At 39.5% G+C, this 22,424-nt stretch overlaps 1 protein-coding gene and 1 long non-coding RNA gene across 3 annotated transcripts in view; both read left to right on the top strand.

The window, feature by feature from the left end:
- The window catches only part of LOC119911721, a 62,092-nt gene extending 52,134 nt beyond the window's left edge, over window positions 1-9,958 (top strand). Inside the window, exon 4 of the long non-coding RNA XR_005446006.1 lies at window positions 8,766-9,958. This is a non-coding gene — a long non-coding RNA (uncharacterized LOC119911721). The remainder of the gene's footprint in view (window positions 1-8,765) is intronic.
- The window catches only part of LOC119911718 (titin-like), a 305,379-nt gene that overhangs the window by 88,711 nt on the left and 194,244 nt on the right, over window positions 1-22,424 (top strand). The gene's annotated exons all lie outside the window — the stretch shown is intronic.

Below are 22,424 nucleotides of genomic sequence, written 5' to 3'. Positions count from 1 at the left end.
AAGCACAACAATTTGTCCTGAAAAAGAAAGAAACTACTGGTGGACTGAGCAACAGATGTCGAACAGGTCGGCCGAGGAAAACAACAGTAGATGATGACAGAAATATCTTGACAGCTGTGAAGAAAACCCCAAAACATCAGGAGGTGACATCAGCAACGACCTCCACAGTGCAGGGCGAAGGCAGGGACGTGCACAGACATTTTGGTGGGCAGGGGCTCAAATGGAAAAAAAGGGCATTTTGTAAAACAAGACAAATATATTTACTCAACAACATTTTTTTCTTTTCTACAAAACAATCAGTTCACACAGAGACCACGGTCTTCTTTGGTATTCACTAGGTTTATCACAGGAGCAGGCAACAGAAAGCAAACTATGCCACAATGTGCATGTTTTCTATGCTACTGGTTTCAAGTGTGTATATACAGTGGGTACGGAAAGTATTCAGACCCCTTTAAATTTTTCACTCTTTGTTTCATTGCAGCCATTTTCCAAAAATCAAAAAAGTTCATTTTATTTCTCAGTAATCCAACGAGGGTTAAAATCAAGGGCAACTGGACTTGGTTGAAGCTACTGGAAGACGTTTCGTCCCTTATCCAAAGGACTTCTTCAGTTCTGACTGACTGGCAGGGAAACTCAGCTATTTAACCTCAGTAGGGTCGTTGTCCCTGCCAGTCAGTCAGAACTGAAGAAGTTCTTTGGATAAGGGACGAAACGTCTTCCAGTAGCTTCAACCAAGTCCAACCTTACCAAACTGAGCTATCGGGGGAGAAGAGCCTTGGTGAGAGAGGTAAAGAAGAACCCAAAGGTCACTGTGGCTGAGCTCCAGAGATGCAGTCGGGAGATGGGAGAAAGTTGTAGTAAGTCAACCATCACTGCAGCAATCCACCAGTCGGGGCTTTATGGCAGAGCGGCCCGACGGAAGCCTCTCCTCAGTGCAAGACACATGAAAGCCCGCATGGAGTTTGCTAAAAAACACCTGAAGGACTCCAAGATGGTGATAAATAAGATCCTCTGGTCTGATGAGACCAAGATAGAACTTTTTGGCCTTAATTCTAAGCGGTATGTGTGGAGAAAACCAGGCACTGCTCATCACCTGTCCAATACAGTCTCAACAGTGAAGCATGGTGGTGGCAGCATCATGCTGTGGGGGTGTTTTTCAGCTGCAGGGACAGGACGACTGGTTGCAATCGAGGGAAAGATGAATGCGGCCAAGTACAGGGATATCCTGGACGAAAACCTTTTCCAGAGTGCTCTGGACCTCAGACTGGGCCGAAGGTTTACCTTCCAACAAGACAATGACCCTAAGCACACCGCTAAAATAACGAAGGAGTGGCTTCACAACAACTCCGTGGCTGTTCTTGAATGGCCCAGCCAGAGCCCTGACTTAAACCCAATTGAGCATCTCTGGAGAGACCTGAAAATGGCTGTCCACCAACGTTTACCATCCAACCTGACAGAACTGGAGAGGATCTGCAAGGAGGAATGGCAGAGGATACCCAAATCCAGATGTGAAAAACTTGTTGCATCTTTCCCAAAACGACTCATGGCTGTATTAGATCAAAAGGGTGCTTCTACTAAATACTGAGCAAAGGGTCTGAATACTTATGACCATGTGATATTTCAGTTTTTCTTTTTTAATAAATGTGCAAAAATTTCTACATTTCTGTTTTTTTCTGTCAAGATGGGGTGCTGAGTGTACATTACTGAGAAATAAAATGAACTTTTTTGATTTTTGGAAAATGGCTGCAATGAAACAAAGAGTGAAAAATTTAAAGGGGTCTGAATACTTTCCGTACCCACTGTATATGACTTAGTTTCATTAATAATTTGTTTATTTTTCACAAGGCAATAAATCGTTTCAATTCTTTTGGTGTTATTGGAATACATAACACTTCACATAAATCTTCACACTAAACTGTGGCATTGGGCTGCAGGCATAATTAAAATAAATGTTATTTAAATACTTTTACTTTTTGTTTCACAAGCAAGATGCCAAATGAGTAAAGATAACCTTCAGCTTCACACAGCCAAGCAACAGAATACTGAATTGCCTGAATACATTAATGTATTGATCAAATACTTTATTATTGTTGCTAATAACCTCGATCTATTTGCATCTGTAGATTTATTCTATATTAACCAAAACAAGCTAATCTGCATATTTACACAGCACATCTCAGAGGATAATAATAATAATAATAATCCTTATTTGTAGAGCACTTTTCAAAAACAAGTTACAAAGTGCTTTAACAAGTGTAAAGAATAATACAAAAAAAAACAAGATAAGAGCATGAAAGTTTAATATAAAATTGGTGAAATACAATAAAAAGGGATAAAATAAAGTCAAATAAGATCGGGAAAGGCTCTCCTATAAAAGTATGTTTTAAGAAGGGACTTAAAAGAGTTCACTGACTGAGCCGACCTGATTTCCTCGGGCAGGCTGTTCCAGAGCCTCGGGGCCCTGACAGCAAACGCTCTGTCCCCTTTAGTTTTCAGTCGAGACTCTGGAACAGACAGCCCGAGGATCTCAAGGTACGTGCTGGTGCGTATGGGACTAAAAGGTCAGAAATATAACAAGGCGAGAGGCCATGAAGAGCTTTAAAAGTGATCAATAGAATTTTAAATTCAATTCTAAAACATACTGGGAGCCAGTGTAACGAAGCTAAAATAGGAGTAATGTGGTCATATTTCTTTGTTCTGGTTAAAAGCCTGGCAGCTGAGTTCTGGACAGTCTGGAGTCGATCAATAGATTTTTGGGTTAAACAGGTGAAGAAGCTGTTGCAATAATCCAGGCGTGATGAGATGAAGGCGTGTAAAATGGTCTCGGTGTCCTTAAAAGTTAACATAGATCGAATTTTAGCTATATTTCTAAGTTGATAAAAACATGATTGAACAAGCTTTGTGGTGTGCTGCTCGAAATTTAAATTACTATCAAACCAAACACCAAGGTTCTTTGCCACAGGCTTAATGTGATTTACTAGGGAACCAGCAGATGGCAGTATTTGATTTACCATCTGCTGAGACCCGATGACCAGGATTTCTGTTTTGTCTGAGTTCAGCTGGAGGAAATTATTGACATCCATTTTTTAACTTCACAAAGGCAGTTGTTAAGTGAACTCAGCATTCCAGGGTCTGTGGATCTGACGGGCAAGTATATTTGTGTGTCATCAGCATAAATATGAAAAGAAATGCCATGTTTATGGATGATATGTCCGAGGGGAAGCAGATACAAGGAAAACAAAATGGGTCCTAAGACCGACCCCTGAGGCACACCATATTTAACTGGACAGAACGAGGAGACATAGTTGTTTACAGACACGCAAAACTTCCTATTTGACAGGTAGGATGAAAACCATTCTAGGGCAGTACCAGAGATCCCCACCCAGTGCCTCAGTCTGTCTAACATGATGTTGTGACCAATGGTGTCAAAAGCAGCGCTAAGGTCCAGGAGTACAAGGACTGAGCACATACCTTCATCAGCAGACATTAAAAGGTCATTGGTGACTTTAAGCAGGGCAGTCTCAGTGCTGTGGTACTTCCTAAAACCAGACTGAAACTTTTCAAATATTTTGTTATTTTCCAGTAGAGCAAGCAGCTGTTTGGACACAATTCTTTCTAGAATCTTTGCAATAAAAGGCAGTTTTGAAATTGGTCTAAAATTATGTGGGAGGGAGGGATCTAAACCAGGTTTCTTTAAAAGTGGGTTCACGCAAGCCGTTTTAAAATAATCAGGGACACAACCAGTAGATAGGGAGCTGTTGAAAACAGAGATCAAATGGGGCCCAACAGAATCTATTACTTTTAGTAAAAATTTTGTAGGTATTACATCAAGTGGGCTGGAGGACACTCTCATTTGTGATACTGTTTTTAAAAGCTCAGACAAGTCGATGGGATAAAACTGGTTAAAACTCTGTTGTTGCTGGTGAGGAACCTCTGAGTAAGAGGCCACGGGGTAATAGTCATCATTACCTCCAGCTGAGGCACAAGGAGGGGTTGGGTTTACCAGCTGATCCACAGTCTTAAACAGAAACCTGGGATTGTGTTTATGTGCAGTAATGAGTTCAGAAAAATAGTGTGTTCTCGCATCCTTAACCATGTTATTGTAGTTAATTAATAAATCCTTCAGACTGAGGTAATGGACTTGGAGACTGGATTTTTTCCATCTGCGCTCTGCTTTCCTGCATTCCCTTTTTAGGCTGCGAATGCTGTCATTTATCCAGGGTTGCTTACTAGCTTTAGACGTAGGCCTTACCTTTAGAGGAGCAGTAATATTTAGTGACGACAAGCAGATATGATTGAAGTGATTGACCAGATTGTTGGTGTTGGAATCAGACAGGTGTTGGCTTTGGCTCTGAAAGAATGCGCAAAACTTTGAAACACTTTGTTCATTAAAGATGCGACAACACACGGAGCTTGGTGAGGCGGTATGAGTAACGAATCGCAGCTAAAAACAATACATCTGTGGTCAGATATGGTCATGTCCACTAATTCCACAGAGGAAATGCTGACACCCAGGGTAAAAACCAAGTCCAGTGTATGACCACGGTTATGTGTTTGCCCTTTGACATGTTGTTTGAAGTTAAAAGAAGTGGCCATATTTAAAAAGTTAGTTGCATTAACATTGTTGGGGTCATCAACATGAATATTAAAATCGCCACAAAGAACAATTCTGTCATAATTTAAAACCAGAGTAGATAAAAATTCAGGAAGTTCTGATAAAAATCCTCCAGGCGGTTTTGGGGGGCGATAAATTATAACAAATATGATAGGTTGCAGCCCTCCAACTTTAAGAGTGAGAACTTCAAAGGAGCTAAATTCATCACAGCGTACTTGATGACATTTAAAATTTTTCCTATACACGCTCACTAGCCCACCACCACGACCACTGACCCTCGGTTGACTAAAGCAATCATATTGAGGCAGACACAGTTCAGCTAGCTGGCTATAGTCATTCATTTGCAACCAGGATTTAGTTAAAAACATAAAATCTAGATTTGCAGACAAGATAAAATCATTTAAGATAAAAGTCTTACTTGAAAGTGATCTCACATTGAAGAGAGCCATTTTAAATGAGTTTGTTCTGGGTGCTGGTGCAGTTGTCCTAATCCTTAAGAGATTACTAATATTTCTGTGTGGGATGTGCACATTTCGGTTTACTGGTCTATGCGTGATGATGACAGGAATAGAAGTCTGTGGAACAGCGCTGGGAGCAGACGGCTTTACATGCCAGCAGGTGGAGACAGTTGTTTGTGGCAGTGAGGCAGAGATCTGTTGTGAGTGGTGGTGTGTCCAGGTGTGCTGCATGAATGATGAGTCATTCACGTAAGTCATGTGTGGACCGCACCACATGCTGTATGTGCGCAGCTAACATTTCTGAGCCCCGTTTGTTTGGGTGAAGTCCGTCTGTCTTAAAAAGAGACATTCTTTGCCAGAAAATATTAAAATTATCCACATAAAACACACGATGAGCCCTGCAGGCGGACTGGAGCCAGTCGTGGAGGCCAAGGAGTCTACTGAAGCGGCCAGCACCGCGACCAACTGTGGGAATGGGACCAGAGATAAAAACGGACTTTCCACACTGCTTTAAAAAGTTAAGAAGACGGTTAAAATCTAATTTTGTCAGCTCAGACTGCCGAAGAGCTGTGTCATTTGTTCCGACATGGACTATCACTCTTGTGATGGAGGATGGGAGTGACGGCATCAGGTCCTGGAGTTTTTTTAAAATGTCAGCCGTGGTGGCACCGGGGAAGCAGCGAGTGGTAGCGTTAAAGAAACGGAGGTTTCTGGTTATGGAGTCACCAATTATTAGTGTGGTTGGGGAGAAAAGAGGACGAGGAGATGCTGGTTGTTGGGATCCAGAGCAGGACTGAGCAGAATCTGCTTCAACACTGCGTGCGGACTGAGGATGGAGTGTGTGAGCTGCCGAGTGTTGTGTTGGAGCAGCAGTAACAGACCTGAGAGAAGGGCTACCTGACGGTGCAGGGTGGAGACGGCCTCCGGAGCGTCTGAGCACAGCCTCCTTCAGGATCCTACGTCGGGAAGCGGAGGTTTTTGACCGGGATGACGGCCGCCGATCAAGTCCGGCGGCAGACCGGCGGCCCAGTGCAGGAGATGTAGCCGGTGGCGGAGATGCAACAGTGTCGGCAGGCACTGTGCGCCGAAAGAGATCCGTATCAGGGAGACTCGAAGCCGCAGGTGAATCCGCTGGATGGACCGGAGTGTCGTTAGACAAGGCTGCATAGCGGTTGGAGAGGCCGATGTCCGGAGGAGAGGCAGCCCCATCCGAGCCTCTCTTGCAGCCACGGACCACCACTTCAGCCCAGGTTGACTGATGCTTTGGAGTCGAGCAGGATGAAAGCCTGGGAAGGCTAGAAGGGTCCCAAAACACGGTGTCCTGGATGTTAGCGGTTGCGCTAAGAGAAACAATCTGTTTGGCTTGTACTGAAGCCACATCCATAAAGCCAGTCAGCAGGGAATCTTTCTCTTTGAGTTTCTCTGAAAGTCGTCGGATGTCTTCCATAAGGTCAGCAATCTTCTTGTTCGCTTTCTTAAGGAGTGAGCAGTCCTCATGGGGCAGAGTTATCTCGGCTAGCATAGCCGCTGGAGCTTTGTTGCGATCAGTAGCGTTGATCGCGTTTTTACGGTCATCTATCTTAAAATCCATGTCGGATGACTAAAATCCTTAACCCACGTAAAACTTAAATAAAGTTAAGTTAAATAAAAGGATATAAAAAATGTAACGAAAAAAGTGGATTAAAACTGGAGTTCGGTTCAAGACGGAGCTTCCGACAGGTGGCTACAGACGCCAACGCATGCGCAGAGTGCAGATTACATCAGCAATTACGTCAGAGATCTGGGATAAAACTGGTTAAAACTCTCTTGTTGCTGGTGAGGAACCTCTGAGTAAGATGCTGCGGGGGTAATAGAGGCTCTGATTGACACCACCTTATTGGTAAAATAAGATAAAAACAATTCACAGTCATCATTACTTCCGGCTGAGGCACAAGGAGGGGTTGGGTTTACCAGCTGATCCACAGTCTTAAACAGAAACCTGGGATTGTGTTTATGTGTAGTAATGAGTTCAGAAAAATAGTGTGTTCTCGCATCCTTAACCATTTTATTGTAGTTAATACTGTTGATGTAAGTCATTAACTGGGGATGTTCTGTGGTGATATGCTTTAGTTATTTTCTTTATCCCATTTACCTTCAATTTGCATATCAATAGTGGCGATTGTGATGACGTTATTAGACACAAATGTTTCTGTGTTCACCTCTAGTGTCTCCATCAGTACATTAGGTTGTATGGCCTTTTTTTTTTTTTTGCCTTAGCTAAACTTAACCTAAGACATTGGCCTATATTGTCTTTTGTTTAATTAGTGGTAAACTGGAGGCACTGGTAGTTTAGTCTTTTGTTCATCACCACTCACCTCCACACAAGCCAAGAAAAACACTGCTGGGAGAGAAGCTGTCTGTCTGTGAGCTGCACTCTGGTTGTCTCAGTGAGATGCAGGGGGAGAGAGAGAGAGAGAGAGAGAGAGAGAGGGCATCAGTAACTCCAAAGTAAAAAGTAATCCAGATAAAAGGGCACTTTCTCTTGAAGAAGAAAAAAGGCAGGTGCTGAAGTCCCTTTTGATGGCTATGTGTGCACGTGCCTGGGTGAAGGTATCACAATCCACTGTTGGAAGAAGACTCAGAGAGCAGAAATATAGAGGCCACAAGATGCAAACCACTCATCAGCAGGAAGAATCAGAAGGCCAGATCGAAGTTTGCAAAGAAGTACAGAGATGAGCCGCAAAAGTTCTGCAACACAATCTTATGGACTGATGAGACCAAGATTAATCTCTAGCAAAGTGATGGAAAGGCCAAAGTGTGGAGAAAGAAAGGAAGGAACTGCTTATGATCCGAAGCATACAAGCTCATCTGTGAAGCATGGTGGAGGTAATGTCATGGCGTGGGCGTGCATGGCTGCTTCTGGAACAGACTCATTAACATTTATTGATGATGTAACTGATGATGGTCGCAGCAGAATGAATTCAGAAGTGGACAGAAACATTTTGTCTGACAAATTACGGAGAAATGCATTGAAACTAAAGGGGAGGAAGTTTATCATGCAGCAGGACAATGAGCCAAAGCACACTGCCAACAAAACAAAGGACTTCATCAGGGGGAAAAGTGGAAGGTTTTAGACTGGCCAAGTCAATCAGCTGACCTTAACCCAATAGAGCTGCATTTCACCTCCTTAAGAGGAGACTGAAGGGAGAAACACCCCGAAACAAACAAGAACTGAAAGAAGCTGCGGTAAAAGCCTGGAGTAGCATCACAAATGAAGAATGCAACAGTTTGTTGATGGGTCGCAGTCTTGAGGCAGTTATTGCAAGAAAGGGTTATGCCACCAAATATTAAATGTTATTTACTTTAAGATTATTTGTTCTGTTACTTTTGCTCACCTAAGAATGCTGTGGTCTAATACAAAGGGTGGTATGTCCTGAGTTGTTTAACACATCTAGATGTGAATACCAGGAAACAAAAGCTGAAATTCTGAACTCTTGTTTCATTCTCCTCTTTTGATCTTAAACCCAAATGTCTTCAGTGAACAACAAAACAAAGAAATTTTTACTGGTGCGACCTGATTCAGTGAATCACTAGTTTGAAACTCTTGTTAGTTCCTGAGAACTGAGTGAAGCAGAGTTGTTGTCTGGTGATGGAGTTTCTTTGTCTCCAACAGTTTCTCATGTTGTTTGAACAGTTTGTGTTTGTGTGTTCAGAGTTTCCAGCAGAGCCAGAGGTCGTCTACTCTTCACTGAGGTAGACCTTCACACCTTCACACCAGTCCAACCACTGATGTCCAGCTGGCCTGGAACTGGTCCCCAGAGCCCCTCACACCTCAGCACATCCACTTATTATGTTTCACTGTTAAAGCTACAAAGAGACAAACAGGTCAGATTTAGTGAATGATTCAAACATTTGTGTTTTTCACTGAAATATCAGTGATGAACAAAAGATAAAATAAATTGTTAAAATACTTATTTTAAAGGTGGCGATTGTTGTGAATTGCAACTGGTAACTGTGTATTCAAGTGCTCCTCAGATGTCCCCTTTTCTATTAATTCTTATGGCAGAATTCCACTTATGGCCGGCTACTTGAAATAGATAGCTATACCGCGACATGCATGCAGTTGCCGGAATCACGGCATGCAAGCAAAACTGTGGACAAGACCTGTAAATCCTTAGTCGGGGACAGCCCAACTACATTCCAGCTATCGTTGTGCTTTACTATAAAACAAGTTAGCACAGCCCTGATCGAGCTGAACTCCATTTAGAAAACAAGCATTTGTTTGCAAGTAGTTTGCTTGGCATCTTGTGAGAAGACCTGATGAAGCATGAATTCATATGTTTTACTTTTTTTCCCGATTATGCCGACACCACATGAACGCACCATCAGTCAGCGCTCACCCCTCTCTTTCCAAGCTCACAGGAGAAGCTTCGGTGGTCGAAACGCTCTGTTGGCTTGTGTTAAATATTATGTGTGGTCGTCTATTTGTCCAAATTTCTCTTCTCTTCTTACTTCTAATAAACCAGACGACGACTACTGTTAATCCAACTTACTTCTTCTTCTTCTTCAGCATAGAGACGAAACACACTGTAGAGCAGTTTGTCTGTTTTGGGCGACTGTAGAAACATGGCGGTGCAACATGGTGACTTACATGTAAGAGGACCTGCGGTGTAGGTAGATAGAAATGTTTCATTCTAAGGTAATAAAAACATAGCGGTTTATTATGTAAGGTCTTTATACACCCCTGAAAACATAGTTATGGAAATTCTATTATATTTCTGTCAATAGATCCTCAGAAATTTTACATACTGAAGGTTTAAAGCCCTGTAAGTGTTTCAGAACCAACATGTTTCATTATAATTTCATTCATATAATTATATTAAACAGAATCTATTGATAACTTTAAGTTGTTTTGTGGATAATTTAATAACTAACTTTACTGTTATTCATATTTTATTAATGTTTTTTGCAACTTGTTTCTCTGCAGGATCAATAAACTTTGTTCTCGTTCTTGTTTGTCTCCTGTGGTTCTGTGGGTTTCACAAAGCTGTCGGATGGAAAATTAGACGTGTTCTGGTTTGGCTGTGGATAACCGAGACCTCTCTTCAGTGCAGATAACTGAGAAGAAACAAAGTAAACTGCAGCCGCAGACTCTAAACAGCATGGAAGAGAGAAGTATCCAATACATTCCATCAAACTCATTTTTGACAGCTATTTCCGGTCCCCCCACCCCACCGGATGTCTGTATGTAACTGATAAGAGGGGGGGCATCCGGTCCCACCCCAGCCGGAAATATGTCTGTATGTAACTGATAAGAGGGGGTTCATCCTGTCCCACCCCAGCCGGAAATATGTCTGTATGTAACTGATAAGAGGGGGTGCATCCGGTCCCGCCCCAACCGGAAATATGTCTGTATGTAACTGATAAGAGGGTTGCATACATCCTTCCATTGTGTGTTTTTCATTGATTTAAAGACTTTATTAAGTAATACAACTTGAATGAATTAACTAGGAGGTGTTTGTGACAATAAATTTATCATTAAAAAAGCATAGCAGTGAGTTATAAGTAAAAGGAGGAATCTCCGGGGCCAGCAAAGGATCAGTAGGAGGTTTCTTTGGAATCAAGTCAGTCTTTATTATTAAACAAGTGAAGAATAAATTGAAATAATGACAGCAAAGCAGTAAAATGGTATAACGGTGAGTAAAAATTACCTTCAACAGCATGCAGCAAAATAAGAGTGAGTTCCAAAATTAAACTTTGTAAAATCTTTGCTAAAGCTTTGTGTGACAAACTTACCATCATTTAAGAACTAAAGAATAAGATGAAATAATTACAGTAAAATAGTATAACAGTGAGTTAAAATTAAACAGCATTTTTTAATTACCTTCAAAATCTTTGCTAAAGCTTTGTGTGACAAACTTACCATCAGTAAACAAGTGAAGAATAAATTGAAATAATGACAGTAAAGCAGTAAAATGGTATAACGGTGAGTAAAAATTAAACAGCATTACAAATTACCTTCAACAGCATGCAGCAAAATAAGAGAGTGTTCCAAATTACTTTGCTATTGCTTTGTCTTACAAACTTGCCATCATTATCACTCCAAAGCTGTAGCCTAGTCTTAAACTTGTGAGTCTTAAAACTTTAATCCTTCTAGAGTCTGTGTCTCCTCTTCTCTGTCCTCTCTCTTTCTGGTGTAGCATAGGCTGTGGGGTGAATTGAGGAATGTGCTCCACCCCCCGCACCTCCCTCTGTTTTCTCAATGAGTCGTGTTGGGGAGTCCTGGAACACCTCCCTCTGTTTTCTCAATGAGGCGTGTTGTGTGTTTAGCTGCCATCCTCAGGTAATCTTGTAGACCAGTTATTAACTTTGGTTATCTATAACCCAGACTCCGGATGTTAAAAAAACGGTCTGGTTTTATCAGACAGAGTTCGTGAGTTCGTTTTTGAAACAGGAAGCTATTTTTATCAGCCGGAGACAAGAGTTTGGAACTAAATAATAATCTGGTTGTACCAGAAGTAACGGCCCCAACCCCTCATCAGTTATCTCCCACATGCAGAGCAGCACTCGTGTGTTTTTTTGTTTTCTTACTTCTATAAGTACCCTACCAGAAATCCAGAGGTCTTCACACTAGTGACTTGAAACCAGAGCGATGAACCATCAAAGAGAACACGGTACGCATTCAGCCTTTCCTCCACAACTAAAGAAATAGCAAAAATCGACACTTTGTATTTTCATTCCTGCGTGTTTTCAATTAACAGTTTTTGACTTGATCGACAATGAGCTTCATTCAACCGAATATCAACTTGAAGGTAAGAGGGCCTTCTATGTACTAGAGTGAAATAGAAATGTTCTAAATTTTAAAGTGTACTATCCTGATGTGTATTTTGTATATTGTTTTACAGATTTGTACTCAGGCGAGGAAATAGGTTCTACAAGGGAGAATGGCACTCCATCAGCGCAGGTTGTAGATCTCACAGGAGAAGTCGGTAAGTAAGGTTACCTTAACTTTTAATCAGTGTGTAGGTTTATTTATTTATTTACAAACTTTTACGCAGATGTGGTAACAGTACTCTTTTCTTTCATTACACCCACAGATGGTGCGAGCGATTGTGAACGGTACTTTATGCAGGGTCTCTCCCCTACCAATTACGAGGAGAACGGTCCGGTTCCGGAATCGGATCAGCCCTCGGCTTCGGTACCGCAAGCGTACATAACACCGGGGTCCCCGGAACACGATGAGCCGGATGCGTCCCCGGAATCACCCGTCGATGATGTAGAGCGCTCCAGTCAGGCCGCAGATGGGAGGTCACGTAACGGATCACCGGTAGAAGCGCGGGGACTGACAGCGGAGGAAATCATTCATCCGGACCCAGCAGAACCGTGTACGCCGCTGAATCAGACTGAGCCTATACCGAACAACGGACCTCGGAAAAGGGAACACCGTAGAAGGCTCATTTCAACCAGCAGTAGTAGGAGCAGTAAGTAAATTGTTATAACGCTCTAAAACCATTAACCTAGAAAATATGCAGTCATAAAAAAAGTATAGCCTATATACACAGTTTCCCGTGATACCATGTTGCTGATTATTAGGCTATACAATTAATGAGTTAAAAGTATTCCACACTATTTTCTCAAATACAACACCATGTCAAATGTTCTATGCACCAAGTAGTCTTATGAGTTATTCAACCTGAGTCTAAAAGCTATTTTGCTTCTTTTTCATAAAGTAGGCTATTACTGTGGTGTTTGTTTGTTTGTTTTGCACTTCTACAGTGTTTTGGTACTGATGTCTGACATTCAGGGTATTTAGTTACAAGATAATGTAAGAATTAAAAAAATATAGTTTGCTTGTTTGCTAAAAAGTATTAATGTAGTGATTTGTAGGGGTGATGCCTGACACAAGATTTCTATCAATTTTGCAATGTACTTGTTTCTTCAATATAAATTTTATAGGATTGCACTTTATTTATTGACTGCATTACAGAAACGTCCATTGTTGGCTGGCATGTAATGACACGGAGTTCCCTCTTAGTTCCTTCTTAGCTAGCATGGAGCGACACTCCAGCATGGATGAATAAAAGAATGGGGTATTTCTATTGAGAGAATATTGTAATCTAAACTATATATTTAATTTTTAGTTACACTTACAAAATAAGGACAATTCTTATGTAGCAAAAAAAACAAAACTACAAGTGTTAACAGCGTCCAAATAATTCTAAATGTAGTCTTTCATTAACATATAGACTATGTCCCTCATTCTAAACTAAAGCCTTACTCATAACTAAGTGACTAGTCACACTAACAGGCCTCCTCTTTCTCTTTAGTAAAAAAAAAGCTAGAATTATAAAAAAATATATAGTTTACAACTTCATCAACTGGAAACTTCAAGAGCTAAAGTTTGATCCTTCTACTGAGAACCAGCTGCCTTTTGCTAATTAGGCTTTATTAGACTATTACAGAGGTCATGAAATCCAGAACCCTTCCCTTGGGGATGAAGTATTCAAATGCTAGTTAACTACTTTGTTGACATAACAGGACAGTAGTTTTCTGTTGAAAATAAAACAGAAGGTTATAATAAATCTCCTACAGGTAAAAGAATAGAAATAAGCTTCTTTATTTTGGCTCAACCGTGATCTGTGCTAATAACACTTATTGCACGTTCCAAAGCTCAACAGGAACCAGCAGCTTCAACAACAAAAGTCTGTAACAATATCTATCATATGGCTTTTTATTTTTATGTAATGCCCAGATTTACCACGGGGTTCTTGACTAGCCAGAACAGGATGTTCAGCAGTCTTACACTGTTTCATTGCAGGTCTTGCATTCAACCATTTTTCTAGTGTCCCCTTCCATAGCATTTTTCAGAGACACTACAAAAGAGGAAAACAGATTGCCATCGATAACCCAAACTCTAGGGTTAACTCGTAATTTTCATTACATTTGTTATGTAGTAAATCTACAACTGCAAAGCAATTTAGTGATCCCTACCATGTAGTGATCAAATGCCAATGCTCTCTCTCTCTCTTCCCCATATTTAAAATGTGTAAAACTAATACCGCAAAACTCATCAGGATCAATCTTCTATGTGTAAGTTAACATGTTGCAAATTTTACCCTTGCTACTAAGAGTTAGTACAGGACACGCAACATTAGTCCTCATTTTCCGAGCTGCTTTCTGAGCTGCTTTTGTCAAGCTTTGTGAGACGTGAAAACATTTATTTCAGCCCCACAATGTTTCTACATCACTGAAAAGAGCATGTGAAAATCTAGTTTTGGGGAGAAGTCTGTTTTTGCTTGTGATAAGCTAGCCCAAATCGCACCATCAAAACTTCTAGTTTCACATTTTTAAAAAATCCTGCCCCCGCCTTCATACTATTTACTTGTTTTGTGAAGTACATGCAGGAAGGATTGAATTACAATCAGCAGTGGTTTTACATGTCAACATTAGGTTATTGCAGAACAACAAAGAAGCCCCCTGCTGTGAAGAAGCATTTTGAGTAACAGAATTACATATCATGACAAATACATTAGTATGTACCACCGGTTGTTGTGGCACTAAAAACTGAGTTGATGGCTCACTATGACTCTGAACTGATAGTAAAACACATACTTTTGTATTTGTATTGTGTATTTACCATGGGGTTCATGCCCTTCCCTTCTCATGTTCGCCTGTTTGTCCCTCTCGTCTGTGTTCTTGTTACACGGTGCAAAAGAAAAAATCTTATCCATTCTAACCAAGACAATACATATGTATAAATATTTACAACTTTACTACAAGTGTTATGTCAGTTACAGGATATTATAAATCTAAAACTTCAAAGCAATGTTAATTACATTTTCATTAGCTTCAGAGTTTTCTACAGCAACTGGCTAGGAGGTGTATCAAGTCATCTGGAAAGGGACATCATGAAAGTGATGGCAATTTTTAGTGAAGTTATATGTTATGGGCACTTATCTGACCAAATACCAGTCTAAAGTGAAAAGGGCAAATGCTTGAGTGACGAAAAAACAAAGCAGGATAGCAAGAGTCAGAGAGACCAAACTGACATAGGTTTATATGGGGACAAGCAGCTGTACTGTCCAACAAAATACTAATGATGACACTAATTTTAAATTTAAATTTTGGTGATGTTGACACTGACTTGCATTAAAATAGCTTTAAAAGCGGCTTGCTAGTTAAACATTTCTATTGGGGCATACCTGTAGAGATGTGCCTTCCAGAGCGGTTCTAATACATGTGGGTGGAAAATAAAAACATGTATTAAGAATATATTTAACATAATAATTTAATAGAAATACGGTAGCTTTGCTTAGCCTACATGCAATGAATCAATGGCCTGACCCTCTCCATCCCTGCAGAATGTACAGGCTAGTATACCACCATATAGTTGATCATGTGTTATACGCTAATTCCAACATTTCTTTTCTTGATTCCCATGTGGAGAGACAAAACTTTTTAAATGACGTGTACATTTTGACTGGTTTTCCACAAATGTAGCAGTAGGTTATATTACTTACTAAAGAGGATGTCTTTAAAGACTGTATGCACTGATCGTCACCAGTTTCAGCACTATCCTTAACAGACGTGTCTTCAGTATTTCCATTAAGAGCTTTAGCCCAAACTCCTGGTACTTGTACTTGCTTCATTTCCCTACAAGTGTTTTCACTCTGTGTTGTGTTGACTGCAGTCTTAGGGGACATTTTAATATTAAGTTCTTCTGAGGGTTGCAAATATTTTGAACGTCCTGCTGTGCTTTCCCATGAACTAATCTGATTGACTGTAAGAATCAGGTACATATTCCTCCTCTGATAAATTCTATTCACTTGGACTTGTTTTTTTTAAAAAAAAAAAGCTTAAAAAGGTCTTAGTGAGAACATAACTTTGAGAATAATTCCGCAATGACACTTACGAGCCTACCTAACTATTAACATGTTTAAGCTTAAATACAGATTTTTGCTGTTGAAAGTAAATAACAAAACTCATTGTATCACGCATAATCTATACTGATAATCATTTAGATGCTTAATTTGGTTGTTTTTTTGAAGCATGTGCAATTCATCGGTTGGGTTGATTTTTTCACTTCACTTTAATTGAGGTGCAAATTGATGTTTATGTGTCTCTTTGTTATTTATCAAGAAAATTGTACTAAAACTTTGCAAGAGGTACAAACATAAGATTCTAAAATGGGAGACTGTATAGCTTTTACATGGAAGCCAATTTGACTTTTTATATGGATGTATGTGTTTAAAGTATTTCAGATTGTTTGTGAAGAAAATGGTTGCTGCAAACTTGTTGGATTGCAACCTGCAAGACTTAAGATAGTTGAATAGACTGCTGAAAGTGTTAAATATTTGTCTAGATACTGTTTGGTCCACACTGTCTTTGGTGTGCATTTTGGTGCCATCCATGTTGGGTCCAAAATTCATGTGCACTAGAGTAGCTCTAAGTTCTTCACCAAATTAGAAGTGTAATTTGCTAATGAAAATGTAATTTCATAATCAATACTGTTGTCAGCACAACGGTCAACTTGAGGAGGGCTCCTCAGCAGGACCAGCCTTGGAAAATGTGCCAGATGAAGTGAACCCTTTTCCCCTCTTATGTGGCGTGGTGTGAGATGTAAAGGTGAGTATTTTAATAAATAAATGTTGCATTCATGAATGCTTAACTTTAAACATAATAAGTAATAGTCTTTTATCTTCTGTTAGAATGCTATTTCAGTGAAGGTGGTAGTTAAGTGTTTTAATTTAACTTTTTTAAATCTTTGGTTCACCAATATATTTTCTTGATAAATAACAAAGAGACACATAAACATCAATTTGCACCTCAATTAAAGTGAAGTGAAAAAATCAACCCAACCGATGAATTGCACATGCTTCAAATAAAACAACCAAATTAAGCATCTAAATGATTATCAGTATAGATTATGCGTGATACAATGAGTTTTGTTATTTACTTTCAACAGCAAAAATCTGTATTTAAGCTTAAACATGTTAATAGTTAGGTAGGCTCGTAAGTGTCATTGCAGAATTATTCTCAAAGTTATGTTCTCACTAAGACCTTTTTAAGCTTTTTTTTAAAAAAAACAAGTCCAAGTGAATAGAATTTATCAGAGGAGGAATATGTACCTGATTCTTACAGTCAATCAGACTAGTTCATGGGAAAGCACAGCAGGACGTTCAAAATATTTGCAACCCTCAGAAGAACTTAATATTAAAATGTCAACCCTAAGACTGCAGTCAACACAACACAGAGTGAAAACACTTGTAGGGAAATGAAGCAAGTACAAGTACCAGGAGTTTGGGCTAAAGCTCTTAATGGAAATACTGAAGACACGTCTGTTAAGGATAGTGCTGAAACTGGTGACGATCAGTGCATACAGTCTTTAAAGACATCCTCTTTAGTAAGTAATATAACCTACTGCTACATTTGTGGAAAACCAGTCAAAATGTACACGTCATTTAAAAAGTTTTGTCTCTCCACATGGGAATCAAGAAAAGAAATGTTGGAATTAGCGTATAACACATGATCAACTATATGGTGGTATACTAGCCTGTACATTCTGCAGGGATGGAGAGGTCAGGCCATTGATTCATTGCATGTAGGCTAAGCAAAGCTACCGTATTTCTATTAAATTATTATGTTAAATATATTCTTAATACATGTTTTTATTTTCCACCCACATGTATTAGAACCGCTCTGGAAGGCACATCTCTACAGGTATGCCCCAATAGAAATGTTTAACTAGCAAGCCGCTTTTAAAGCTATTTTAATGCAAGTCAGTGTCAACATCACCAAAATTTAAATTTAAAATTAGTGTCATCATTAGTATTTTGTTGGACAGTACAGCTGCTTGTCCCCATATAAACCTATGTCAGTTTGGTCTCTCTGACTCTTGCTATCCTGCTTTGCATTGTTTTTGTCACTCAAGCATTTGCCCTTTTCACTTTAGACTGGTATTTGGTCAGATAAGTGCCCATAACATATAACTTCACTAAAAATTGCCATCACTTTCATGATGTCCCTTTCCAGATGACTTGATACACCTCCTAGCCAGTTGCTGTAGAAAACTCTGAAGCTAATGAAAATGTAATTAACATTGCTTTGAAGTTTTAGATTTATAATATCCTGTAACTGACATAACACTTGTAGTAAAGTTGTAAATATTTATACATATGTATTGTCTTGGTTAGAATGGATAAGATTTTTTCTTTTGCACCGTGTAACAAGAACACAGACGAGAGGGACAAACAGGCGAACATGAGAAGGGAAGGGCATGAACCCCATGGTAAATACACAATACAAATACAAAAGTATGTGTTTTACTATCAGTTCAGAGTCATAGTGAGCCATCAACTCAGTTTTTTAGTGCCACAACAACCGGTGGTACATACTAATGTATTTGTCATGATATGTAATTCTGTTACTCAAAATGCTTCTTCACAGCAGGGGGCTTCTTTGTTGTTCTGCAATAACCTAATGTTGACATGTAAAACCACTGCTGATTGTAATTCAATCCTTCCTGCATGTACTTCACAAAACAAGTAAATAGTATGAAGGCGGGGGCAGGATTTTTTAAAATGTGAAACTAGAAGTTTTGATGGTGCGATTTGGGCTAGCTTATCACAAGCAAAAACAGACTTCTCCCCAAAACTAGATTTTCACATGCTCTTTTCAGTGATGTAGAAACATTGTGGGGCTGAAATAAATGTTTTCACGTCTCACAAAGCTTGACAAAAGCAGCTCAGAAAGCAGCTCGGAAAATGAGGACTAATGTTGCGTGTCCTGTACTAACTCTTAGTAGCAAGGGTAAAATTTGCAACATGTTAACTTACACATAGAAGATTGATCCTGATGAGTTTTGCGGTATTAGTTTTACACATTTTAAATATGGGGAAGAGAGAGAGAGCATTGGCATTTGATCACTACATGGTAGGGATCACTAAATTGCTTTGCAGTTGTAGATTTACTACATAACAAATGTAATGAAAATTACGAGTTAACCCTAGAGTTTGGGTTATCGATGGCAATCTGTTTTCCTCTTTTGTAGTGTCTCTGAAAAATGCTATGGAAGGGGACACTAGAAAAATGGTTGAATGCAAGACCTGCAATGAAACAGTGTAAGACTGCTGAACATCCTGTTCTGGCTAGTCAAGAACCCCGTGGTAAATCTGGGCATTACATAAAAATAAAAAGCCATATGATAGATATTGTTACAGACTTTTGTTGTTGAAGCTGCTGGTTCCTGTTGAGCTTTGGAACGTGCAATAAGTGTTATTAGCACAGATCACGGTTGAGCCAAAATAAAGAAGCTTATTTCTATTCTTTTACCTGTAGGAGATTTATTATAACCTTCTGTTTTATTTTCAACAGAAAACTACTGTCCTGTTATGTCAACAAAGTAGTTAACTAGCATTTGAATACTTCATCCCCAAGGGAAGGGTTCTGGATTTCATGACCTCTGTAATAGTCTAATAAAGCCTAATTAGCAAAAGGCAGCTGGTTCTCAGTAGAAGGATCAAACTTTAGCTCTTGAAGTTTCCAGTTGATGAAGTTGTAAACTATATTTTTTTATAATTCTAGCTTTTTTTTACTAAAGAGAAAGAGGAGGCCTGTTAGTGTGACTAGTCACTTAGTTATGAGTAAGGCTTTAGTTTAGAATGAGGGACATAGTCTATATGTTAATGAAAGACTACATTTAGAATTATTTGGACGCTGTTAACACTTGTAGTTTTGTTTTTTTTGCTACATAAGAATTGTCCTTATTTTGTAAGTGTAACTAAAAATTAATATATAGTTTAGATTACAATATTCTCTCAATAGAAATACCCCATTCTTTAATTCCTCCATGCTGGAGTGTCGCTCCATGCTAGCTAAGAAGGAACTAAGAGGGAACTCCGTGTCATTACATGCCAGCCAACAATGGACGTTTCTGTAATGCAGTCAATAAATAAAGTGCAATCCTATAAAATTTATATTGAAGAAACAAGTACATTGCAAAATTGATAGAAATCTTGTGTCAGGCATCACCCCTACAAATCACTACATTAATACTTTTTAGCAAACAAGCAAACTATATTTTTTTTAATTCTTACATTATCTTGTAACTAAATACCCTGAATGTCAGACATCAGTACCAAAACACTGTAGAAGTGCAAAACAAACAAACAAACACCACAGTAATAGCCTACTTTATGAAAAAGAAGCAAAATAGCTTTTAGACTCAGGTTGAATAACTCATAAGACTACTTGGTGCATAGAACATTTGACATGCTGTTGTATTTGAGAAAATAGTGTGGAATACTTTTAACTCATTAATTGTATAGCCTAATAATCAGCAACATGGTATCACGGGAAACTGTGTATATAGGCTATACTTTTTTTATGACTGCATATTTTCTAGGTTAATGGTTTTAGAGCGTTATAACAATTTACTTACTGCTCCTACTACTGCTGGTTGAAATGAGCCTTCTACGGTGTTCCCTTTTCCGAGGTCCGTTGTTCGGTATAGGCTCAGTCTGATTCAGCGGCGTACACGGTTCTGCTGGGTCCGGATGAATGATTTCCTCCGCTGTCAGTCCCCGCGCTTCTACCGGTGATCCGTTACGTGACCTCCCATCTGCGGCCTGACTGGAGCGCTCTACATCATCGACGGTGATTCCGGGACATCCGGCTCAACGTGTTCCGGGGAACCCGGTGTTATGTACACTTGCGGTACCGAAGCCGAGGGCTGATCCGATTCCGGAACCGGACCGTTCTCCTCGTAATTGGTAGGGGAGAGACCCTGCATAAAGTACCGTTCACAATCGCTCGCACCATCTGTGGGTGTAATGAAAGAAAAGAGTACTGTTACCACATCTGCGTAAAAGTTTGTAAATAAATAAATAAAACCTACACACTGATTAAAAGTTAAGGTAACCTTACTTACCGACTTCTCCTGTGAGATCTACAACCTGCGCTGATGGAGTGCCATTCTCCCTTGTAGAACCTATTTCCTCGCCTGAGTACAAATCTGTAAAACAATATACAAAATACACATCAGGATAGTACACTTTAAAATTTAGAACATTTCTATTTCACTCTAGTACATAGAAGGCCCTCTTACCTTCAAGTTGATATTCGGTTGAATGAAGCTCATTGTCGATCAAGTCAAAAACTGTTAATTGAAAACACGCAGGAATGAAAATACAAAGTGTCGATTTTTGCTATTTCTTTAGTTGTGGAGGAAAGGCTGAATGCGTACCGTGTTCTCTTTGAAGGGTCATCGCTCTGGTTTCAAGTCACTAGTGTGAAGACCTCTGGATTTCTGGTAGGGTACTTATAGAAGTAAGAAAACAAAAAACACACGAGTGCTGCTCTGCATGTGGGAGATAACTGATGAGGGGTTGGGGCCGTTACTTCTGGTACAACCAGATTATTATTTAGTTCCAAACTCTTGTCTCCGGCTGATAAAAATAGCTTCCTGTTTCAAAAACGAACTCACGAACTCTGTCTGATAAAACCAGACCGTTTTTTTAACATCCGGAGTCTGGGTTATAGATAACCAAAGTTAATAACTGGTCTACAAGATTACCTGAGGATGGCAGCTAAACACACAACACGCCTCATTGAGAAAACAGAGGGAGGTGTTCCAGGACTCCCCAACACGACTCATTGAGAAAACAGAGGGAGGTGCGGGGGGTGGAGCACATTCCTCAATTCACCCCACAGCCTATGCTACACCAGAAAGAGAGAGGACAGAGAAGAGGAGACACAGACTCTAGAAGGATTAAAGTTTTAAGACTCACAAGTTTAAGACTAGGCTACAGCTTTGGAGTGATAATGATGGCAAGTTTGTAAGACAAAGCAATAGCAAAGTAATTTGGAACACTCTCTTATTTTGCTGCATGCTGTTGAAGGTAATTTGTAATGCTGTTTAATTTTTACTCACCGTTATACCATTTTACTGCTTTACTGTCATTATTTCAATTTATTCTTCACTTGTTTACTGATGGTAAGTTTGTCACACAAAGCTTTAGCAAAGATTTTGAAGGTAATTAAAAAATGCTGTTTAATTTTAACTCACTGTTATACTATTTTACTGTAATTATTTCATCTTATTCTTTAGTTCTTAAATGATGGTAAGTTTGTCACACAAAGCTTTAGCAAAGATTTTACAAAGTTTAATTTTGGAACTCACTCTTATTTTGCTGCATGCTGTTGAAGGTAATTTTTACTCACCGTTATACCATTTTACTGCTTTGCTGTCATTATTTCAATTTATTCTTCACTTGTTTAATAATAAAGACTGACTTGATTCCAAAGAAACCTCCTACTGATCCTTTGCTGGCCCCGGAGATTCCTCCTTTTACTTATAACTCACTGCTATACTT

The sequence above is a fragment of the Micropterus salmoides genome, unplaced genomic scaffold (assembly GCF_014851395.1).
Source record: "Micropterus salmoides isolate LMB-PRFRI ecotype aquatic unplaced genomic scaffold, ASM1485139v1 Ms_hic_scaffold_2, whole genome shotgun sequence".
Taxonomy (NCBI): domain Eukaryota; kingdom Metazoa; phylum Chordata; class Actinopteri; order Centrarchiformes; family Centrarchidae; genus Micropterus; species Micropterus salmoides.
Note: the sequence above shows the minus strand (reverse complement) of the source record. Positions and strands in the feature narration are given on the sequence as shown.